Source organism: Artemia sp. Qi Xiang Cuo, chromosome 10 (assembly GCF_049724085.1).
Source record: "Artemia sp. Qi Xiang Cuo chromosome 10, ASM4972408v1, whole genome shotgun sequence".
Lineage (NCBI taxonomy): Eukaryota > Metazoa > Arthropoda > Branchiopoda > Anostraca > Artemiidae > Artemia > Artemia sp. Qi Xiang Cuo.
Genome location: NC_142803.1, coordinates 48,967,961 through 48,991,483, shown reverse-complemented (window position 1 = coordinate 48,991,483; position 23,523 = coordinate 48,967,961). Strand labels below are relative to the sequence as shown.

The following is a 23,523-nucleotide window of genomic DNA, read 5'->3' as shown; positions in this document are numbered from 1 at the left end:
CCTCACATTACAATCAAGATAAAAACCTAAATATTTAACACTAAAAGCTTGTTTTAAGAACACACCATTCAGACAAATTTTATTTTTGAAAATAATGGGAGTATCAATTCTACAAAAAGTCATGAAATTCGTCTTAAAAACATTAACAGATGGACAGCTACATCTCGTAAAACTTGCCAGTTCATTTAGGGCTTTATTAGCCTTTTCAATCAAAAGATTTTCGCAATATGACGTTACTGTAAACACAGTTTCATCAGCAAAGGACCTGATTAATGTCCCAGGAATGTAAAATCTCATGGTATCTACATAAATTAGGTAAAGTAGGGGCCCAAGCATCAAACCGTGTGGAACTCCGCATTGGAATCGATAACTTCTTGATTTGCAGCCATCAGTATTCACTCTAAGTGGTCACCCCCCAAGATAAGACTCGAAACAATTCAAAGATACATCCTGAACACCTAAACAACGTAGCCTACTCAATAAGATTTTTAAAACAACAGTATCAAAAGCTTTGCTAAAATCTATGAAAATTAAAAGCACTAACTCACCACGTTCAAGCGCAGATTTAACAAAATTTGTGTGACGGTGGACTGCATGCATTGTTGAATGGCCTTTCCTGAATGCAATCTGTGTTTCCACGAGAAATTCATATAGATTCAGATGGTTTTACAATCTTCTATGCATGACTTCTTCATATAGCTTTGAAAACAAAGACAACATCGGCATCGGTCTCCAGTTCGAAGGCTCTATCTTCAGACCTCCTTTATGCAAAGGGATAACCGTGACCTCTTTTAATCGCGGAGGAACCTCACCCTTTTTCAGCAATAAGTAAATCAAATATACAAAGGCGGGGCAACAAATATACCATTACTAATTTAAACGTTTGCAGATTGAGACCATCATTCCCAGACGAATTTGACTTCATAAATACTATTGTTTGCTTCATCTCCTGAAGATTAGTTTCAGTTATGTTCATGTTTGCCCCCAAACCTGTTTCATATTTAAGAGGCTCGGCAATTTTACTGCTATCGTTATATGAAATTTCACTTATTGATTCACCTATTTTTGAAAAATACTCACCCAAAACGTCAGAAATTTCCTCCCTTATAACAAATATTCTATAGTTAACTTTTAGACTAGCTGGATTTCCATTCTTCTTGCCACCATTTAATAATTCATTAATAGTTTTCCGTGTGCCTTTCGTGTTCCCTTTATTATTTCAAATTTCATTCCATAATATTTTTTAATACAAGATCTGTGAAGCCGATTAGTTTCATTACGAAGTTTTTCAAAGTCATTGAAGATTCCTGTGACTCTGAAGTCAAATAAAGTATGTACAGATCATTTCTTTTCTGGATTATTCGAAGAAACTCCTGGGTAATTTGACAGTCTTTATTGGACATGTTGAATCAAATATCGATTGAATAATACCTATAAACTTATCAAATGCAGCGTATGGACTTTCAAATTCATCATAAACTTCTTGCCAAGAAAAAACACTCAGTTCTTCCCTAAATTTATCAATATTCTCTTTTTTCAGCAGCCTTTTCTTTGTCCTCTTTATTTTTGGCTTTTGTGTACGTGGGAAGGAAGTCACTGCTACCACAGGAAAATGATCAGAAGACTCACTAATTATTACCTCAGCATAAGAAGTAGCAAGTAGGTGAGATCGAATAAATATGTTATCGATTAATGTTACTGAACGTTGAGTAACGCGCGTTGGAATTCCTGCTACAGTATATAGATCATGACTAGCCATAAGGGTGGAAAATTCTAAATTAGCATTATTCAAACACAAAAGATCAAAATTAAAATCACCCAAGCAAATAAACTCGGAAGTACTCAACTGGATCTCATCCAAAACTCTACCAAAACCAAGTGCAAACTCCTCCCATCGAGTACTCGATGGCTTATATACCTCACTTATCAAAATCTTATTTCCGCCAATTTCTAGCTCAAGAGTAAGAGTTTCAACCCTACCTTCCATCCAAATGAAAGAATCCTCCCTAATATTAGCCAAAAGATGCTCCTTAGCTAGAAATGCTAAACCTCCACGCGCCTTCGTCTTTCCATATTTTACAATAAGCTGATAATAGCTCTCCAGCTATCGTTGTGTCAAGCTGCTCTCTGGAGCAGCTGCATCTCGGTCCGGCTTTGTCTAATGGTTGAGATAGGGAATGATCGCACTGTTTATATCTCTCTACAGTGGGCAGATAGGTAGATACGTAGATAGCTAAGGCAGATAGCCATACAATAAGGGTAATTTAGATAGCCTATCTGTTTTTGAGCTACTTGAAGGCAATTGGAGACCAAAAATGATTCAAAGATTCATGACCGACCATGTCCACAAGATTTGCAAGCGAGCGGGCGAACGAGATTTCTAATTAACAGCGTTTTTAACCAAAAACGGGTAAAGATTAAATTAAAAAGAAAACAAAAATTTCTGTGGGAAGTAAAGAACTAAGTTAGTATTGGACGTATCAATATCGGTCGTATTGGTACCGGGCGTATCGGTATCAGGTGTTTTTTTTTAATCATGATTTTGTGCCTTCTATGATTTTTTTTTTATTAAAAACGGGCAAAGATCATTTTAAAAAATAAAGTTTTTCTGAGGGAAGTAAACAGCAAATTTGAAACTTAAAACGAACAGAAATGATTACTTCACAGCTTATGTAATATATATCGATAAAACTAGTGCAAATAAACCAACTGGTGATATTTTCATATGTTTGTAGGATTATAAAAAATTAGCAATTTACTAAACACAAAACAATATATAAGTTTTGGTGCAATAAAAGTAAACCCTTTAAGAAAACTTTTAACAGTATCGAAATGAAGTATTTTAGGATTAGTGCTTATTTTTTTCGTTTAATTTGGCGTCACTTCTTCACAATGGGCTCAGTCCAATTATTGTCTTTCTCTTTGGATCTGAAAAAAAAAATACTTTATGATTATTTTGTAGATAAGTTCGAAGTTAATCAATCTTGGTAGTAATAGAACTACAGACTCGCTTTAGAATTTGTATCATATCTTAAAATTCTCTGTTGTATAGACAAAAATATTCGGATTTCCGGAGTTCATATTTTGGTTTATTTGTTCCTCATTTCGAGTAATACTAGGCGAGACTAAGATGTTACCTGATAAATCAATCCATTATCTTTGTATGCTGTTTAGTGACTTTGCACTTCTTAAGATAATATTCATTTTTATACCCAATTTTTTAAGGCAATTTTAATTGTATACTGAAATTTACTGATATCACAGCTCATGTAAGACTGTGACAAGCGTTATAGATAAGCTTGTTCTTGTGAGGCTACGTACCAACTTTTGACTCCATTTGATTGTATATATTGAATTCTACGGGACGTATACACCTTTTCAAAGAGAGTGAGTACCCCCTCACATGGTATACACTACAGTTTGACATGCACATTGCAAAAAGCGAGCAAACCTTTACCTATAAAGTGGTCAAACACGTTTTAATAGTATAGTCGAGATTGTATAACACAAACAGACTGGTTTTTTGAGACAATACCCATTTTTTAGGGCCCCTCAGAGACAGCAGAGGTTACTCTATATACGATAACTTGATTGGTAATTGGATTCAAATAAAAGGAGCGATTTTCATTCGTCCTTGCGATTTTGTATATAATGGCCATGCGTTACGATTAAATTTTCATAATGTTCTAACATACTATGGATAACACATTTCATATTATTGACTTTGAAGCTTTGCAAACATCGATTTATAATGAGAGTTCAGTTTACTAAATTTTCTTAATTTATTTCCAAATAAAATCATTTTACATAGTCACCTCTCCAGTAAATTCAAATTTCAGGGGCATAGCCCTCCCCCCACAATCCAACCTCTACAATATGATGATTATAGTAACTAGGAAGATTAAAATACCTTCGTTTTTGCATTACATAAACCCCATCTTCCCTCCCCCCCTCTGTTTACGAGTTTAATTCATTCATTACAAATAATTCTTTCGTTCAAAACGTCATTTCCCGTCGTGTATTTAGAATGTGCTTTCTTTTCCGGTCTAGATTAAAACCATCTGTGTTTAATCTTTTTACAAAAGGGACGATTTCAGAAACAACCTTTTGCATGCGCATTATCTAAATTAAGAAAACAAAGGAATGGAAATGCGTAATTCTAGACGCTTTGAAAAAATAGGGTGAATTAAACGAGATATTCTATTTTCAAATTTATTTGATGAAAGCAAATAATGTTTCAGTTAAATTTTCAAAGTTTTACCTTCATGGAAATGAGAGGGATGGGGCATTGTAAATGCTCTTATTTTCGAATTCATGGATTTTATAGATGATTAAGAGGCTTTTATAAAAATCTTTCACTAATTTCCTTTCTTCTATGATATTAATGGGATGTCAGATAGGAACGGAAACGATTAAACGCTACTTACAGATTTCCCGCAAAGTGTTAATACGGGGGGGGGGGCTTTATTTCTTCGATGTGTTCTGTATAATACACAAGTAGTGGGGTGATGGCAGCGGGGTGTCTTAGAGTACTTATAGTGCTCTACTGTGGGCTAAATTTCTTGTAAAAAAAACCGAGTGGATGACTTGAAATAAAATTTTTAACTAGAAATGGCTGAAAAGTGTTTTTGGGGAGATGGGTCGATGACAGATGGGTGTCTTAGCGTAGTTATAGTGTGATAGTGGGGGGAGAATTGCTAGCAAAAAATCAAAATGAATGAGTTGAAATACCATTTTTAACTAGAAATCTCTGAAAAAATATTTTTGGGGGGAGATAGTGCGATGGCAGCCGGCTGTCATAGAGTAGTTATAGTATGATAGTTTGGGGGCGTATTGCTTACAAAAAATCCCGAGTGGATGACTTGAAAATAAAAGTTTTAACTATAAATGGCTGAAAAGTGTTTTTGGGGAGATGGCTCGATGACAGAGGGGTGTCTCGTCGTAATTATAGTGTGAGAGTAGGGGGCGAATTGCTAGTGAAAAACCCAAATGAATGAGATGATATAAAAATTTTAACGAGAAATGCCTGAAAAGTGTTTTTTGGTAGATGGGTTGATGGCAGAAGGATGTCAGCTTAGATATAGTGTGAGAGGGGTGGTTAAATCTCATGAGGAAAACCCAAATGGACAAGTTGAAATAAAATTTTAACGAGATACGAACGAATTGTATTCCGGGTAAGATATCTTTATAGTACATGAGGGTTTTCACGAATTTATAGTGTGATGGTCGGAGGTGAATCGCTAGTGATAACACCGAATGGATGACTTGAAATAAAAAATTTTAACAAGAAATCTCTGAAAAAATATTTCTGGGGGGATGGGGTGATGTCAGCGGGGTGTCTTAGAGTAGCTATAGTGCTCTACCGTGTGTCAAATTGCTTGCGAAAAACCCGAATGAATGAGTTGAAATAAAATTTATAACGAGAAATGTCTGAAAAGTGTTTTTGGGGGGATGGGGCGATGGCAGAAGGGTGTTTTAGAGTTGTTATAGTGCTGTACTGCTTCACGAATTGCGTGCGAAAAACCCAAATGAATGACTTGAAATAAAAAATTTTAACAAAAAAAAATGTCTGAAAAATGTTTTTGGGGGGATGAGGTGATGGCAGCGGGGTGTCTTAGAGTACTTATAGTGCTGTACTGTGGGTCGAATTGCTTGCGAAAAAACCCGAATGAATGAGTTGAAATAAAATTTTTAACTAGAAATGCCTGAAAATTGTTTTGGAGGAGATGGGGCGATGACAGAGGGGTGTCTTAGCGTAGTTATAGTTTGATAGTGGGGGGGGCAAATTTCTAGCCTAAAATCTGAGCTAACAAGGGTTTATAACCCTAACTCTAGTTTTTTGTAAGAAAATTATGGAAAATACAATTCTCTGGTTCAAATGTGAAACTTAAGTCCATTTTTGGATCGAAAAATAAAACTATTTCAGTAAAATCTGAGATAATAAGGGTTTTTGACCGTAAACTATAGTTTTTTGTAAGAAAATTAGGGAAAATACAATTCTTTGGATCATAGGTGAAACTTAAGTCCAGTTATGGATCGAAAAATAAACTATTTCTGTAAAATCTGAGCTAATAAGGGTTTTTGACCGCAAACTCTAGATTTTTCTAAGAAAATTATGGAAAATACAATTCTCTGGTTCAAATGTGAAACTTAAGTCTATTTTTGGATCGAAAAATAAAACTATTTCCGTAAAATCTGAGCCAAAAAGGGTTCTTGAACGTAAACTCGTTTTTTTAAACAATTCTCTAGTTCAAATGTGAAACTTAAGTCCATTTTGGACAGAAAAATAAAACTATTTCCGTAAAATCTGAGCTAACAAGGGTTTTTGACCGTAAACTCTTGTTTTTTGTAAGAACATTATGGAAAATACAATTCGTTGGCTCAAGGGTGAAACTTAAGTCCAGTTATGGATCGAAAAATAAACTATTTCTGTAAAATCTGAGCTAATAAGGGTTTTTGACTTTAAACTCTAGATTTATGTAAGACAATCAGGGAAGATACAATTGTCTGGTTCACATGTGAAACGTAAGTCTATTTTTGGATAAAAAAATAAAACTATTTCCGTAGAATCTGAGCTAAGAAGAGTTTTTGACCGTAAACTCTAGTTTTTTGTAAGAAAATTATGGAAAATACCATTCTCTTGTTCAAATGTGAAACTTAGGTCCATTTTGGATCGAAAAATATAACTATTTCCGTAAAATCTGAGCCAATAAGGGTTTTTGACCGTAAACTCTAGTTTTTTGTAAAAAAACTATGGAAAATACAATTTTCTGGTTCAACTGTGAAACTTAAGTCCAGTTTTGGATGCTCATAATGATGAGGACTGATGGTTCTAATTCAATATTTTTTTCATAAAAACAAACTATTTTTTTTTAAACTTCGAAATTACTCAGCTTTATTTATTTTTTTATTTATCTATTTTTTTTGTACGTATCTTAAAATGACAAAATATGCTTATGGCTCTAACAATTGTACTCTATGATTGCTCAGAGACACGATGTGGCTTTCCCACTGGTATTCTATGTCCGGTTATCGACACTACCTAGTCTATTGCATGTATTAAATCATTATTTATTACGCAGTGGAACGATAAACACATAAGTCATATCTTTAAACAAAGTGAAGATGGAGAATTTTAATAAAGTGTGTTCACATGACAATGTTGTTGTAGCATTGAATGCCGACAAGGAGAAGTATTTAAACTATGAAACAAGTACAAGTGGTAGCACTATTGGAATTGTATGCATGCATTGTCATGACAGTAAGGAATTAAATTTCTTTGGAGTACCGAAAAAATTCAGCTCTTATGTTGGTGGATATGCGAGATTGAGATCTCCAGAGATGGTTGCACTCAAAGAGAATGCCAACATAAAAATAATCATTGATGATTGAGGACAACTCCTTGCTACTGTTGCAGGTAACACATCACCTACTGATACATACTATCGTCAGCTTTCGGGTATTAGCATTCAACGGAAGGTTAAAAAAAGAAAGGCCTCAAGAGTCAAAAGAGTGAGAGAGATAAAAAACACAAACAAATACGTAGATTACGTGCACGCACGTAACCTCGTCTAAATTAACCTTAAAAATGAAATAAAGCTATGTCGACTGTGCAAGTTCTCTCACTATATATATCCCGTCTCAGGGCACACTCCATGTCTTTGTCGGTTTTTGCGTCTAAATCTGCGTATTTCCATGTGTTTTTATCTCTCTCAATCTATTTGTCTTTGTGTTGGGGTGGATGTTTTCTTATTCTAAAGCATGCCTAGCCACTCTAAGTGAACTAAAACTAACTCAACTTTTTGAATATCTCTCTCACTATGACTGTGTGTCTGAGTGGGTGTAGTGCCATCTATAACCGGTCTAACCTAAATTCAACGTAAGGACGCATGAAGTCAAAATGAATAGAACTTGGATTTTATGATTATTATCTGATTTTTTTAATTAAAAGTTTAAAAACGAATTTATTCTTTCTGGTACTTAGATTTTATCAATTTTATCCGATGTATCTGACATTTGATGTTGATAATGCATTTAAGGGATATTGATAAAAAATTTATTCACTCTAATACTTAGATTGTGTCAATTTTATCCCATGTATCTGAGATATAGAATTTAATAACTTTGATACTTAGATTTTGTCAAGTTTATCCCAAGTAATCGAGAAAGGGATATTGATATAGAATTTAATCAATCTGATAGTTGTATTTTGTATTTTATCCGATATAGCCGACAAACGATGTTAATAATGCATTTCAAGGATGTTGATAAAGCATTTACTCACTTTGATACCTAAATTCTGTCAGTTTTATTCCTTGTATCCGAGAAAGTGATGTTGATATGGAATTTAATCACTCTGATACTTATATTCTGTCAGTTTTATCCGACATATCTGACAAAGGATGTTGATAATGAATTTATTCACTCTGATACTTAGATTTTGTCATTTTTATCCCTTGTATCTGAGAAAGGGATGTTGATATGGAATTTAATAACTCTGATGCTTAGATTATGTCAATTTTATCCACCATACCCGACAAAGGATGTTGATAAAACCTTTATTCATTCTGATATTTAGATTTTGTCAATTTTATTCAACATATCCTACAAAGGATGCTGAAAAAGCATTTTTCACTCCTATATTTAGATTTTGTTAATTATAATTGTTGTAACTGATAAAAGATGTTGATAAAAAATAAATTATTCAATTAGATATTTAGATTTTGTCAATTTTATCCCATTTACCCGAGAAAGGGACGTTGATATAGAATTTAATCAATCTGATACTTAGATTTTGTCAATTTTGTCCCATGTACCTGAGAAAGGGATGTTGATATAGAATTTAATCAATCTGATACTTACATTTTGTCAATTTTATCCGATATTTTATCCTATGTATCAGAAAAAAGAATGCTGATACAGAATTTAGTCACTCTGATGCTTAGATTTTGTCAATTTTATCCGACATATCCGATAAAGGATGTTGTTAAAGCATTTATTCGTTCTGAAATCTAGATTTTGTCAATTTTATTTGATTTATCTGACACAGGATGTTGATAAGAAAATTATTCACTCTGACACTTAGATTCGGTCAAATTTATTCAATGTATCTGACAAAAGATATTGATAAAAAAAATTTATTCACTCTAACACTTAGATTTTGTCAAATTTTTCCTATGTATCCGAGAAATGGATGTTGATATAGAATTTAATCCCTCTTATACTTAGATTTCGTGAAATTGCCGTATTGTCTGTCTAGGAAGGGACTTCAATCGATAATGAATGTTAATAAAGAATTTGCTCAATTTTTTTTCATAATTGCCTGTATAAAATTTTTGCATTGCGTATCCAAATCGTGAATTAAAGAAAGAGTTTGTGACTTGTTTACCTACCTACTTACATAATTTTGAAAATAACTTAGTGACATATCAAATTACAGATGTTGATAAAGAATTTATTCATTCTGATACCTAGATTTTGTCAATGTTATCCCATGTGCCTGACAATAGATGTAAGCAAATTCCTTTTCTTACATCTCCAGTGTTTTAATAGACATTCTAAACGTTTGATATGCTAGCTTACTCTAAATATAATGAACACGTAACAATGTAATGCATAATATATTTTTAATGAAATAATGCTATGTAGAATATGAATACAAAAATATATTATGATACATTATTAATATCAATGATTAACTTTGGACATTTTGAATCTGTTCCATAAAATAGTTCACCATGTTCTCTCTTGATATTGTAGCTATTGTCTTCTCTTAGTTCGTAATCAGTAGAATAATCATTATACCATTTTGAGTCATACACAATTTTTACTGGTGTGTCATCAACAGGCTCAATATGCTTTTCGTCTTTGGTATTATTTGGTTCATTGACTGTTTGATCAATGGCAGTAACGTTTGCTGGTGCTTCGTTTTTAATAGATTCATCTTTATATTCCATAGTGATGTTTTCTCCCACTGCCCTTTTTATTTTTCTGGCAATTTCACTGTCTATTATCATATTATTTTTACACAGGTAACAGTTTCGGCAAGTAGACACGATATGGTTTACGATATTAGTAGAAGACTAAGCCTTTCTTTTTTTGACCTTCCGTTGAATGCTAATACCCTAAAGCTGACGATTGGATGTATCAGTAGATAATGTGTAAACTGCAACAGTAGCAAGGAGTTGTCCTCTATCATCAAGGATTATTTTTATGTTGGCATTCTCTTTGAGTGCAATCATCTCTGGAGATCTCAATCTCGCATAACCACAAACATAAGAGTTGAATTTTTTCGGTATTCCAAAGAAATGTAATTCCTTACTGTCATGACAATGCATGCATACATTTCCAATAGTGCTACAACTTGTACTTGTTTCATAGTTTAAATATTTCTCCTTGTCGGCATTCAATGGTACAATAACATTGTCATGTGAACACACTTTATTAAAATGCTCCATCTTCACTTTTTTTAAAGATATGACTTATGTGTTTATCGTTCCACTGCGTAAAAAATACTGATTTAATACATGCAATAGACTAGGTAGTGTCGATAACCGGACATAGAATACCAGTGGGAAAGCCACATCGTGTCTCTGAGCAATCATAGAGTACAACTGTTAGAGCCGTAAGCATATTTTGTCATTTTAAGATACGTACAATAAAGTTGAATAATTTCGAAGTTTAAAAAAAATAGTTTGTTCTTATGAAAAAAAATATTAAATTAGAACCATCAGTCCTCATCATTATGAGTATCTAAAACTGGACTTAAGTTTCACATTTGAACTAAAGGATTGTATTTTCCATAATTTTTTTACAAAAACTAGATTTTACGGTCAAAAACCCTTATTAGCTCAGTCTTTACGGAACTAGTTTTATTTTTCGATCCAAAAATGGACTTAAAATTCACATTTGAACCAGAGAATTGTATTTTCCATAATTTTTACGGTCCAAAACCCTTATTAGCTCAGATTTTACAGAAACAGTTTATTTTTCGATCAAAAACTGGACTTAAGTTTCACCTATGAACCAACGAATTGTATTTTCCATAATTTTCTTACAAAAAACTAGAGTTTAGGGTCAAAAACCCTTGTTAGCACAGATTTTACGGAAATAGTTTAATTTTTCGATCCAAAAATAGTCTTAAGTTTCACATTTGAACCAGAGAATTGTATTTTCCATAATTTTCTTAAAAAAAACTAGAGTTTGAGGTCAAAAACCCTTATTAGCTCAGAATTTACAGAAATAGTTTATTTTTCGATCCATAACTGGACTTAAGTTTCATCCATGAGCCAACGAATTGTATTTTCCATAATTTTCTTACAAAAAACTAGAGTTTACGGTCAAAAACCCTTGTTAGCTCAGATTTTACGGAAATAGTTTTATTTTTCGATCCAAAATGGACTTAAGTTTCACATTTGAACCAGAGAATTGTATTTTCCATAATTTTTCTACAAAAAAACTAGAGTTTACGGTCCAAAACCCTTATTAGCTCAGATTTTACGGAAATAGTTTTATTTTTCGATCCAAAAATAGACTTAAGTTTTACATTTGAACCAGAGAATGGTATTTTCCATAATTGTCATACAAAAAACTAGAGTTTACGGTCAAAAACCCTTATTAGCTCAGATTTTACAGACATAGTTTATTTTTCTATCCATAACTGGACTTAAATTTTACCTATGAGCCAAAGAATTGTATTTTCCATAATTTTCTTTCAAAAAACTAGAGTTTACGGTCAAGCACCCTTATTAGCTCAGATTTTACGGAAATAGTTTTATTTTTCGATCCAAAAATGGACTTAAGTTTCACATTTGAACCAGAGAATTGTATTTTCCATAATTTTCTTACAAAAAACTAGAGTTTAAGGTCATAAGCCCTTATTAGCTCAGATTTTAGGCTAGCATTTCACCCCCCCCCCCACCCACTATCACACAATAACTACGCTAAGACACCCCTCTATCATCGCCCCATCTCCCCCAAAACACTTTTCAGCCATTTCTAGTTAAAAATTTTATTTCTACTCATCAATTCGGGTTTTTCACAAGCAATTCGGCCCACAGTACAGCACTATAAGTACTCTAAGACACCCCGCTGCCATCACCCCATCCCCCCAAAAACATTCTTCAGACAATTTTTTTTGTTAAAATTTTTTATTTCAAGTCATTCATTTGGGTTTTTCGCAAGCCATTCGTGCAACAGTACACCACTATAACGACTCTAAGACACCCTCTACCATCGCCCCATCCCCCCAAAAACACTTTTCAGACATTTCTAGTTAAAATTTTATTTCAACTCGTTCATTCGGGTTTTTCGCACTATAGCTACTCTAAGACACCCCGCTGACATTACCCCCTCCCCCCAGAAATATTTTTTCAGAGATTTCTTGTAAAAAAATTTTATTTCAAGTCATCCACTCGGGTTTTTCGCTAGCAATTCGCCCCCCACTATCACACTATAACTACTCTAAGACATCCTTCTGCCATCAACCGATCTCCCCAACAACACTCTTTTTTAAATTCTTGATAAGCATGCCTAAGACTCTAGGCAGACATGCCTTTCCAAAAACTAACCTGACAAGTATGTGTCCAATAAGAGAGTCATTCATACTCCTGCCATTTACCCGTACCCCAGCCGTTTAAACATTGGCCTCTCAATTACTTGGATTATTTGTCTTGGCTTTTCTCTGTCTACAATTACCCAGCCCTGTCTTGATGCAACCTATGCAACCTATTGCCCAAAATACTTGATAACTTCAATTCAATTCTTGGCTTTTCTCTGTCTACAATTACCCAGCCCAGTCTTGATGACTGAAACTGAGTCTTGAAACTGAACTCTCATTATAAATCGATGTTTCCATAGCTTCAAAGTCAATAATATCAAATGTGTTATCCATGGTATGTTAGAACATTATGAAAATTTAATCGTAACGCATGGCCATTATATACAAAATCTCAAAGATGAATGAAAATCATTCATTCAATTTGAATCCAATTAGCAATCAAGTTATCGTATATAGAGTAACCTCCAGCTGTCTCTGAAGGGACCTAAAAAAATGGGTATTGCCTCAATAACCAGTCTGGTTGTGTTATACAATCTCGACTATACTCTTAAAACGTGTTTGACCACTTTATAGGTAAAGGACTGCTCGCTTTTTGCAATGTGCATGTCAAACTGTAGTGTATACCATGTGAGGGGGTACTCACTCTCTTTGAAAAGGTGTATACGTCCCGTAGAATTCCATATATACAATCTACTGATGCCCAATTCAATATTCTTGTTTTTTATATTTGGCTTTTGTGTTTTCAGTAAAGTGCTAGTTTTTTTGGTACTGGTGCATTATGCGGGCCCACGAAAGAAGTCAAGTTTGGTTAATTCAAATAAAATAAAATAGGAGGAATATATAATAGTTAAGAAACAAATTTGGGCAATATATTTGCACATTATAGGGGTTGGGGGTTGGGGGGGGGGGGTAAACCATAGCATATATTAAATACGCAACCTAACCTAGGTACCTTTCCCCTAAACTCCAAAAAACAATCGTTTAAATAGTGTATCTCATTGAGAAACCACGGCTTTGCAATCATTTATCTATAGCGGTCTCTTGCAACAGTATATAGCGGTGGGCCCACATAATGCACCAATACGTTTTTTTATAATCCTACAAACATATGAAAATATCACCGGTTGATTTACTTGCATTAGTTTTGTCGATATATATTAGGTAGGCTGTGGAGTAATAATTTTTGTTCGATTGAAGTTTCGACCTTGCTTTTTAATCCCACAGAGAAACTTGGTATTTTAAATTAATCTTTGCCCGTATTTAACAAAAATCATATAGAAGGCACAAAACCATGGGAAAAAAAACGATACCAATACGCCTGGCACCGATACGGAAAATACCGATACGCCCGGTACTGACTTCACTCTTTGCTTCCCACAGAAAAACTTTTATTTTTTTAATTCATCCTGGCAGCGACTATCATATTTTAGAAGAATATTGAATGGACAATCAAATCTTTCGCTATTTTAGTGCTGAAGGAGGAATTAAATGGTACTAATCTTTTGGTATTATGGTGTTTCCTTACAAGGGAGAATAACTGTGCAACATTACCGTATAATCTGTAATATAAGGAAGACATAATTCTAAAAAAGACAAATTTGACAAATTCCTTCATATGCCTCTTGAGCTTCGCACCTGAATCCGTAAAATTATCAAGCTTCCCATCTGAGAGCAAACTGTCTCCCATTTTAAAAGCTGCAGCGAACATATTAGCTACAAAAGTAGAAATAACCAATTTTGTTCATCTTAAGTTTCAGAAATAGCTTAAAATTTTGAATAGCCCCATCCAGAGAATAAAAAATGTATTATAGGACACTACTTTTTCAGGTGAGATCTTTCGGAATTCATACCCCCCTTCTGTGTGCAAAGTACGTAGTTGGTACAAGTCTCGGTACTTGTCTATTATTCCGAAAACACCAAGGATTATGATCCGCAATATCAGACATGTATTTTAGACATGTATATTTTAGAAAAAGATGAAGCTGTTAGAAAACAAGCTGATTTATGCCTAACTTTAGTAAATGTAGCTTCAAGATCTAATAGTCACTCAATGTCACTCAGTTATATATTTCTCAGTTATATATAACTTATACAGGCTTTGTCAGTGAGTTACACATATTTAAAAGTAGTAGGCTAAATATGTCACCGAGTTATATATTTCTGTATATAACTTATACTGGCCAATTCAGTGAGTTACACATATTTATAAGCAGTAGGCTAAATATGTCACTGAGTTATATATTTCTGTATATAACTTATATAGGCCTAGTCAGTGAGTTACACATATTTATAAGTAGTAGGTTAAATATGTCACTCAGTTATATATTTCTGTATATAACTTAGATAGGCCTAGTCAGTGAGTTACACATATTTATAAGTAGTAGGCTAAATATGTCACTGAGTTATATATTTCTATATATAACCTATATAGGCCCTGTCAGTGAGTTATGTATATTTATAAGTAGTAGGTTATATATGTTTCCCAGTTATATATCTCGGCATATTAATTATATGCCTAGTCAGTGTTTTACACATATTTATTATTAGTAGGCTAAATATGTCACTAAGTTAAATATTTCTGTATATAACTGAGTTAGACCTAGGCTGTGAGTTACACATATTTACAAGTAGTAGGCTAAATATTTCACTCAGTTATATATTTCTGTATATAACTTAGATATGCCTAGTCATTGATTTACACATATTTATAATTATTATGATAAATTTGTAACTGTTTTATATATTTATTTATATAACTTATATAGGCCTAGTCAGTGAGTTACAAATATTTTAAGTAGTAGGATAAATATGTAACTGAATTATATATTTCTGTATATAACTTATAAAGGCCTAGTCAGTGAGTTACACACATTTATAAGTAGTAGGCTAAATATGTCACTCAGTTATATATTTTTGTATATAGCTTAGATAGGCCTAGTCAGTGAGTTACACATATTTATAGTAGGCTAAGGTTAAGTAGTAGGTTAAACATGTCACTGAGCTATATATTTCTGTATATAACTTATATAGGCCTAGTCAGTGAGTTATATATAATTATAAGTAGTAGGTTAAATATGTCACTGAGTTATGGCCTTTGCAAAACAAAAGTGATCCGTTTATCTGACCTCCCCAGGCCATTCAGCGTGTCCCCAGGTGGCGATAGGGGAACACTCTACAGATATGTAGGGTACCTCCATAGGAGGCACGGACCAAGGGGGGACCTTGTCCCTGGGGGTCCATAATAGAATCTGGGGCACCCTTGCCCGGGGTCATAAATACAGGCGGAGGAGGAAGAAGGCCCCTCAAATGTACACTCAAAAAGGTTAATGTTAAAAAAAGGTAAAGGTCCACTGGTTTGTCCACAAGTTCCATGAGTTGCAAACCTTCTCCCAGCAATGGGTTAAATTGCATGGTGATGCAGAACACCATCGCGGGAGGATCCTCTTTAAGAGGACAACTGTGACAGGGCGTTATATCCAGATCTATGGACAACGACCTCTTCAAAAGGCTGCCTCGACCCTGTCAGGGTGCCTGCAAGAATGGGGACCTTGCGGTCAACTCTATTCCCACTTGAGGAGTGGCGCCCCTCCAGGAAATTATAGCCTAGTAAACGACACAGTATTCGCACGGGATTCTGACTAATGGACAATTCTTCTGGGATTGGTATGTTTTGATGGGCGTCTTTGGGCTGAAAAACCTCTTCATAGCTGATTTATCTATTACGGGTTGCCTCCCCGTAGTAGCATAATATTTGTAGGCATGAATATATAATGAGTCAGAGGTAATAGGCTTGAGATTGTCTGCGCAGGATTTCGACTCTTGTTGATAGAAGAGCATCGCCAAGTGCTGAAAACCATGTTGTGACCAAGATGGGCCCAGTATTGCACAAAGCCTCCATTCATGGAGTTCCCAGGGACTTCTTGCTGTCCAGTTCTAAGCCGGCTTAAGCACTTCGGTGTAGACTTGAGAAAATATGTGATCCTCGTCCTGCACTGGTATCCGGGATCATTGCTTTTCCTGAGGCGAAAATAATTTCAATGATTTAAAGAACATGAAAATTGGAACTTGGAATGTTACAACGTTAAAAAATTACCATCGTATCGACATTTTGACTGACGGATTCAGGCGATTCAAACAGGACTTATTAGGAGTTTCAGAAACTCATATCCCAGGGGTAGGATGTATTAAATTAGGGGATATAGAATTTATTTACTGAGTCACGAAAGATGGGGTACATTGACAGGGATCAGGGATCGTAAGGAATACGAAATCTGCTATGTCTTGTACAGGTTGTGAGGGAATCAAAAATAGAATGCTAATCGTTCTTTTTTGACTAGAAAGTTCAGGGCATCAGTTATAGTATTATATGCCCCTGCAGAACCGACTGATGGAGATACTAGTGACTCAGATGAATTTTACTTACAGTTACAGGAGCAAATAGACAAGGTCCCAGGTAGAAATATGATGTTTTTACTGGGAGATTTTAACGCCCAGGTTGGTAGAAATAAGGATAGATGGTATCCCGGCTTAGGTAAATTTGGTGTAGGAAAAGAAAACAGTAACGGATACAGACTTTTGCAATTTTGCAGGTATAACAATCTAGTTATAATCAATACGGTGTTTGGTCATAAAATGGCTCATAAGCTAAAATGGTATTCACGTGATGGTATGACAGCAAACCTTATTGATTATTTTATAGTAAACCGAAGACTGGCAGGATCAATACAAGATACTAGGGTATATAGGAGTGCTGTTATTGATGTTAAAAGTAAAGATCACCATCTAGTAGTGACAAGGGTTAATTTAAAGCTGAAATATCGGAAGGGTAATTACCTCCCGGGAAGTTATGATGTTAGTAGACTCCAGGATGAGAATTTGAGAGAAACTTTCCAGGAACAGTTGAATACTAAACTTGAGAGTTTAGAATTTGATAATGTGGAAGATGGGTGGAATAATTTAAAAAAATAATTTGTGTAGTTGCTGAAGGTGTATTAGGGAAGAAAGCTAGAACTGCAGCTAAGAATATTAGTGAAAAAGCTTTATGTTTAATAGAAAGGAGAAAGGACTTGTACAAGAATTATCTGAGTGATAGATCGCATGAAAACAAAAGAAATGTAAAGAAAGTGGCAAAAGCATTGAAATATGAACTAAGGAGGTGTGAAGGGGAGGCCATGGATAAAATTGCGGAGGATTTAGAAGATGCAGCAAGACGGCATAATAGTAAAATATTGTACTGGCACGTTAACAAATTGAGAGGTAGTAGTCAATCCGGACTTGTCCCAGTTAAAGATAGGAATGGGGTGGCAATTAGCGATAAGGAAAAAGCTAAAGCGAGATGGGCCGAACATTTTGAGAACTTGCTTAAACGAGATAGTTGCAGGAAAAAATAGAGAGGAAAATGAAAAAGTTTGTGATACCTTGGATGTGAAGGAAGATTTGTTTTGTGAGGAGGAATTAGCAACAGTACTAAAAGGATTAAAGAATAATAAGGCTCCAGGTGCTGATAGGGTAGTAAATGAGTTTCTTAAATTTGGTGGCTCTGTGGTTAGAAATAAGTTATTGAAGATTATGAATATGATTTTTTAAAAAGGGGAAGTACCTAAGGATTTTAGGAAAACCTTAATTAAGCCACTTTATAAGAAAGGTGATAAAAGTGCGTGTGGTAATTATCGAGGCATTAGTCTGGTCTCTGTAGGTAGTAAATTACTCAGAAATATGATACTTTTTAGACTGAGAGATGGCGCAGACAAAGTTTCAAGAGAAGAGCAGTGCGGTTTTAGAAAAGGTAGAGGATGTGTTGACCAAATTTTCACTCTTAGGCTATTAATTGAAAAGTACCTGAGTTTCCAAACACCTTTGGTCCTCAGTTTTATAGATTATGAGCAAGCGTTCGATTCTGTTGATAGAAGAGCTTTAGTAAAGGTTTTATCCTTGTGTGGTATACCAGACAAATACATTAAAGTGATTAGTGCTATGTACGAGAATAACACTGCTGCAGTTAAGGTAGGAAATGAGGTTAGCAGCTGGTTTTGTATTGAATCAGAAATTAAGCAGGGTTGTGTTCTACCCCCTTTTATATGGATTATTTTGATGGACTTTGTTTTAAGGAGCACAGGAAAGGCAATGAGAGACCACGGAATCAAATGGGGAGGAAAAAGTCTCCAGGACTTAGATTAAGCTCTTGATTTAAGCATCCTAGATGAAAGTGTGAGCAAAATGAATGAAGTTTTAGAGGTTTTACGATTCCAGGGTGCTAGTATAGGTTTGAAAATTAATGTTAGGAAGACTAAGTCACTAAGGCTAGGAATAAGTGAAGGTGAAAAGGTGACGTTGGGTAATAAAAAGATTGATCAGGTGGGCAGCTTCACTTACCTTGGTAGTATTATTAGTAAAGATGGTGGGAGCAGTGAAGATATTAAAAATAGAATAGCCAAGGCTCACAGTTAAAAAAAAGTCTGGAAGAATAGGAAGATAAGTCTGCAAACCAAGATTAGAATCTTAGAAGCTACAGTGATGACAGTGGTCAAATATGATTCTGAAGCATGGGCTCTCCGAAAAGGGGATGAAGATTTGCTAGAGAAATTGCATAAGGATTGTTCTGGGTACCCGGCCGACTGACCATATTTAAAACAATAGGCTATACGAAAAATGTGGTTCAATACCGCTTTCTAGGTCTATAATGAAAGAAAGGTTGAGGTGGTTAGGGCATGTTGTGCGGATGAAGGATGACAGATTGCCGAAGATTGTTCTTTTCGGCCAACCATCTAGGGTTAAACGGAAAGCAGGTCGTCCCCGTCTGGGAAGGGAGGACTCCATAAAGAAAGATTTACAGGAAAGGGGAACTTCCTGGGCAGGTGTAAAAAGGGAGGCGGTGAATCGAGTGGGGTGGAAGAGGAGCGTGCGAAGCTGTGTTGGCCTCAGGCGGCTTGGTGCTGCGATGAGTTGTTAGTAGTATATATATATATATATATATATATATATATATATATATATATATATATATATATATATATATATATATATATATATATATATATATATATATATATATATATATATATATATATATATATATATATATAAATATATATATATACTACGAAAACTTTACGAAAAAGAAAGTTTTTTTTTAAAGAAAAGTAAAGGCCATATTAAACTTAAGATCAGTAGAAATAGAAGCCTACAATAATTCAAACTCAAAACGACCAGAAATTATTATTAAAGAATAAAAAAGGAAAGGAGAATAATTGGTATGGCGGTAACATTCCATATAAATTTATATGAATGTATACACAGTGGGCTGTAATAATGCAAAAGGTAAATATAACATTGGTTTAAGAATGGAAAGAAAGACAAGGAATAAATTTACGACGATAATCAAGTAGAAAATAAGTTTTATTTGAACAATGCCATAAAGCCATGACATTTGATTATGATGTTTGGTGCTTCGCATTGATATTTCAGTTTTAAAAGTTTTATCAATTTTTCTCAAAGTGAAATTACGTGGTGTGCATGAATATAGACTTGCAGCTAACTTAAATATAGTCACTTCCAATTTTCACATCTGTTTACTGATATTGGTTTGATTTTTATTGTCTGTAGTACTGAGGAGCTCATTAAGGAGATAATCAAACACATGTTTTTAAACTATTTGCACCCTTCCAAAAGATAACAAATAATCAAATAATTAAACTACTAAGACTAAAATAAATACTTGCTAGTTTATTTTTATTGATAGGTATGTCCCTCGATTTGGAACAGTGAGATGGAACACTTGCAAACCACTTGGATGGCTCACCAAGTTTTTTTCTGCTTTCGCAATTACGAATAATGCACTTAGTAACCATTTCTCAGTGATTGACGAAAACAGACTAATCCACTAATGCAGAAATAAGTGGGAGGAGCTTTTTGTTCGCACCGAGAACGAAGACCAGAAATGATCTGCGATAAGCTTACTGTCTATAAACTGTGAATCAAACACACCCGAGCAATTTGCGAAACTAATCTGTACTAACCTTGAAGGTGAAGTAGCCAGTTTTCCGGGGTAATTCTAAGCCTGGGCAGGGAGGCAGGCGCCCCCACTCCCTCCATTTTTCTGATATTAATAAATTCCTTCTATTTTATGTTTTTACATTCCTGTGGTATACCTAGCAACCCCCCCCCAGGGTTAAAAGCCATAAAACTGCTACTGGGCAGTGATAAACGAACACATATTTGCATTTCAAAAATGGCATATTTATTGGCAATAGCGGAGTTTCTGTCCTGTTCGGACCCACACACAATAATATTTATTCTCCAAATTCATTGCACTCAGAAAATTTCTATTTAATGATTTTCCAGGGTCAGTTCTGGTTTAAAAACGGGCCTCATCCTCCTCCCAACAAAATGCACGGATATAACCTCAGTTTTTATTCCAAATTTACTGATTTTATTTCAAATTTTTTATATGAACCGACTGAATTCATCAACTTTTGGATATAGCATATAGCTAAACCCGAGCAAATTCGACAGCTGAGTTACAGCCAAACTAGAAGATTCTATTAGAGAATTAATTAACTAGAAGAAAATTAAATAAAACGGTACTTGTTAATTATCCGGTAGTCACACGAGAAAGACTGCATCGAGAAAGACCGAGATGCTACATGAAAAACAGGTTTTCTATGCCTTGTGAGGTGTTGCTCACTCCGTGACAAAGAGTTAAACTTTAGTGTTGGGGGGTTGAAGGGGTAAAAAGAGATACCTAGGTTAGGTTACGTATTTAATATATGCTTTGCCTTACCCCCCCCCCCCCCTAATGCGCAAATATATAGCCCAAATTTGTTTCTGAATTATTATATTTTTATCCTATTTTGTTTTATTTCATTAGCATTAACGAAACTTCACTTATCGCGTGACTACCGGATTCTCAACAAGTACCAATAAAACTTCTAGGATATAATGAAATGAGAATTCCTTATTATTTTTTTGTTAAAAAGAAGGTCAATATATACCAAATCATATTATTGAGTTAGGACTAAAGTGAATACACCATTCGATGCCTTTTTTTATGCTGATTACGAATATAATAAGCATTTCTATCGGAAATGAATTCCAGCCCCCCCCCCTATATATGCCAAGTCTGGGGTAGGTTAGGTGTAGCCGATATAGGGGGGGGGCTGAAATTCATTTCCGATAGAAATGCTTATTATATTCGTAATCAGCATAAAAAAAGGCATTGAATGGTGTATTCACTTTAGTCCTAATTCAATAATATGATTTGGTATATATTGACCAAAAAGAAGACCTACATTCTGTTTTAACCCAACTTTCAATGCTTCTCTTCAAACAAAAGCAATAAAATGATCAATTACTCGAAAATTGATCCAGATTACCTTAAACTTAAGTAGGACTTTCTCATGCCAATGCCAAAGTCTAAAATGTTACTGATAAAAATAACCTGTTCTGTTGCCAAGGTCCCATAATTGAAAACACTCGCACCTGCGCAAAATAGATTTGTTATATAATTCTCAAAAGCATCTGGTTCTCCCTTGATTAAAGCCAGACATCGAAATTTGGAATGCATTCAAGAATACTGTGTAGAAATACTTCATAATTGTAGAAATTTCGCAAGCGCCTATGTAATGTTCATGAAGAATGAGGAATGCAGACAAACATGAATCATTTGTATCCAATAGTGATCATCTATATTAAAGAGGAAGCTAATAACTGAACTAGGGCTGAGAGAGATTCATGGGCGTAGGCAGCATATTGTCTAGGGGAGGGGGCAGTCGATAGTGTGATGGAGGGCCTTTTATCAACTGCTTTTCCAACCATCTGCTTTTTCAGCCATATCTAATGTAAATTTGAAGGTCTAGGGGGGGCAGATGCCCCCCCCCCCCTCCCTACGCCCATGGAGAGATTATATATGTTCCAGAATCGATATAAACTAAGGGCTAAATTCAGGGGACCCAGCACTTTGTTAAATAAAACAATGCAAGTTTATACGTGGCAAGCTTTTAAAGTAAAAAAAAAAGATTTAAATTAAATTTATGCTCGAGAAAAAGTAGGTTAATTAGCAGCTGAATTAATCTTACGATATTACTTGCATAATCTCACTGAAAAAATTTAACCCCGCTCTTTTGGACTAGGACATTAGTCCCATTGACCCAGCCACTGCATCCATGATTCAGTCAAATAACCTACCACCACCACCCGTAGGCTCTATAGAAGACAAAATTCTTTGAGGGGAGGGTCAAATTGGCAAATTGTGGTGAAGGTAGATAAAGCATGGAATCTAAAGATGGGTCGATAGTCCTTCTGCCTGTGATTTCGAACCTAAAGCCCTCCAAAAAATCAAAGTGGGGGCGAAGCCCCCCTAAATTGACATCACTGTGCCAAATCAATATTCCGAAAAAAAGCAAATTTTATGAAATACATGCCACGGTGCCCATAAAGGGTCATGGTCCTCCCCAAGGAAAACCATAAAGTATTTAAAGAAAACGTATAAGAATAAAAAACGAAATTTCTAAATTAAAATCCTGGTAAACAGAAAGCGATGGTAGTAACCCCCGCCTCCTACCACCAAATATTAAAATTCTGTTGGCGCTCACGATAGGAGCTGAGATGTGATTAAAGTGAAAGCAAGTATAAACTATATTAAATTAAGTTTCTCTAAAAAGAATGAAACATTTTGCTGTTATTGCAACTAGTTAGACGACAGTAGTAGTAGTAGTTTTAGTAGTAGTCGAAATTTCACGATTTTTGTTTTTACCATGGCATATATTTTCGGCGCAGTTCATTGTCCTACTCTGCCACCACTTGGCTATTTAGTTTCATAATTTCTGGGATCTAAAATATTGGGTGTTGTTTTTACCATCGTTGGAAGCCACGTTCAATGGCCTTTTTGAGCCTATACCTATTGCTGGGTAGTAGGTGCGGAAAATATATCTTTTATATAGGTTTGGAGAATTTTCCTTTCCAATAAA

The 23,523-nt window shown here is 34.8% G+C and overlaps 1 long non-coding RNA gene across 1 annotated transcript; it reads right to left on the bottom strand.

Annotated features, from left to right (window-relative positions):
• Positions 1-2,692: 2,692 nt before the first annotated feature.
• On the bottom strand, positions 2,693-21,979 carry LOC148947847 (uncharacterized). Its single transcript, XR_016142266.1, has 2 exons — positions 21,931-21,979; positions 2,693-2,928 (listed from the first exon to the last, which is right to left on the bottom strand). It is a non-coding gene; the product is annotated as an uncharacterized LOC148947847 (long non-coding RNA).
• Between the last annotated feature and the right edge of the window lie 1,544 nt (positions 21,980-23,523).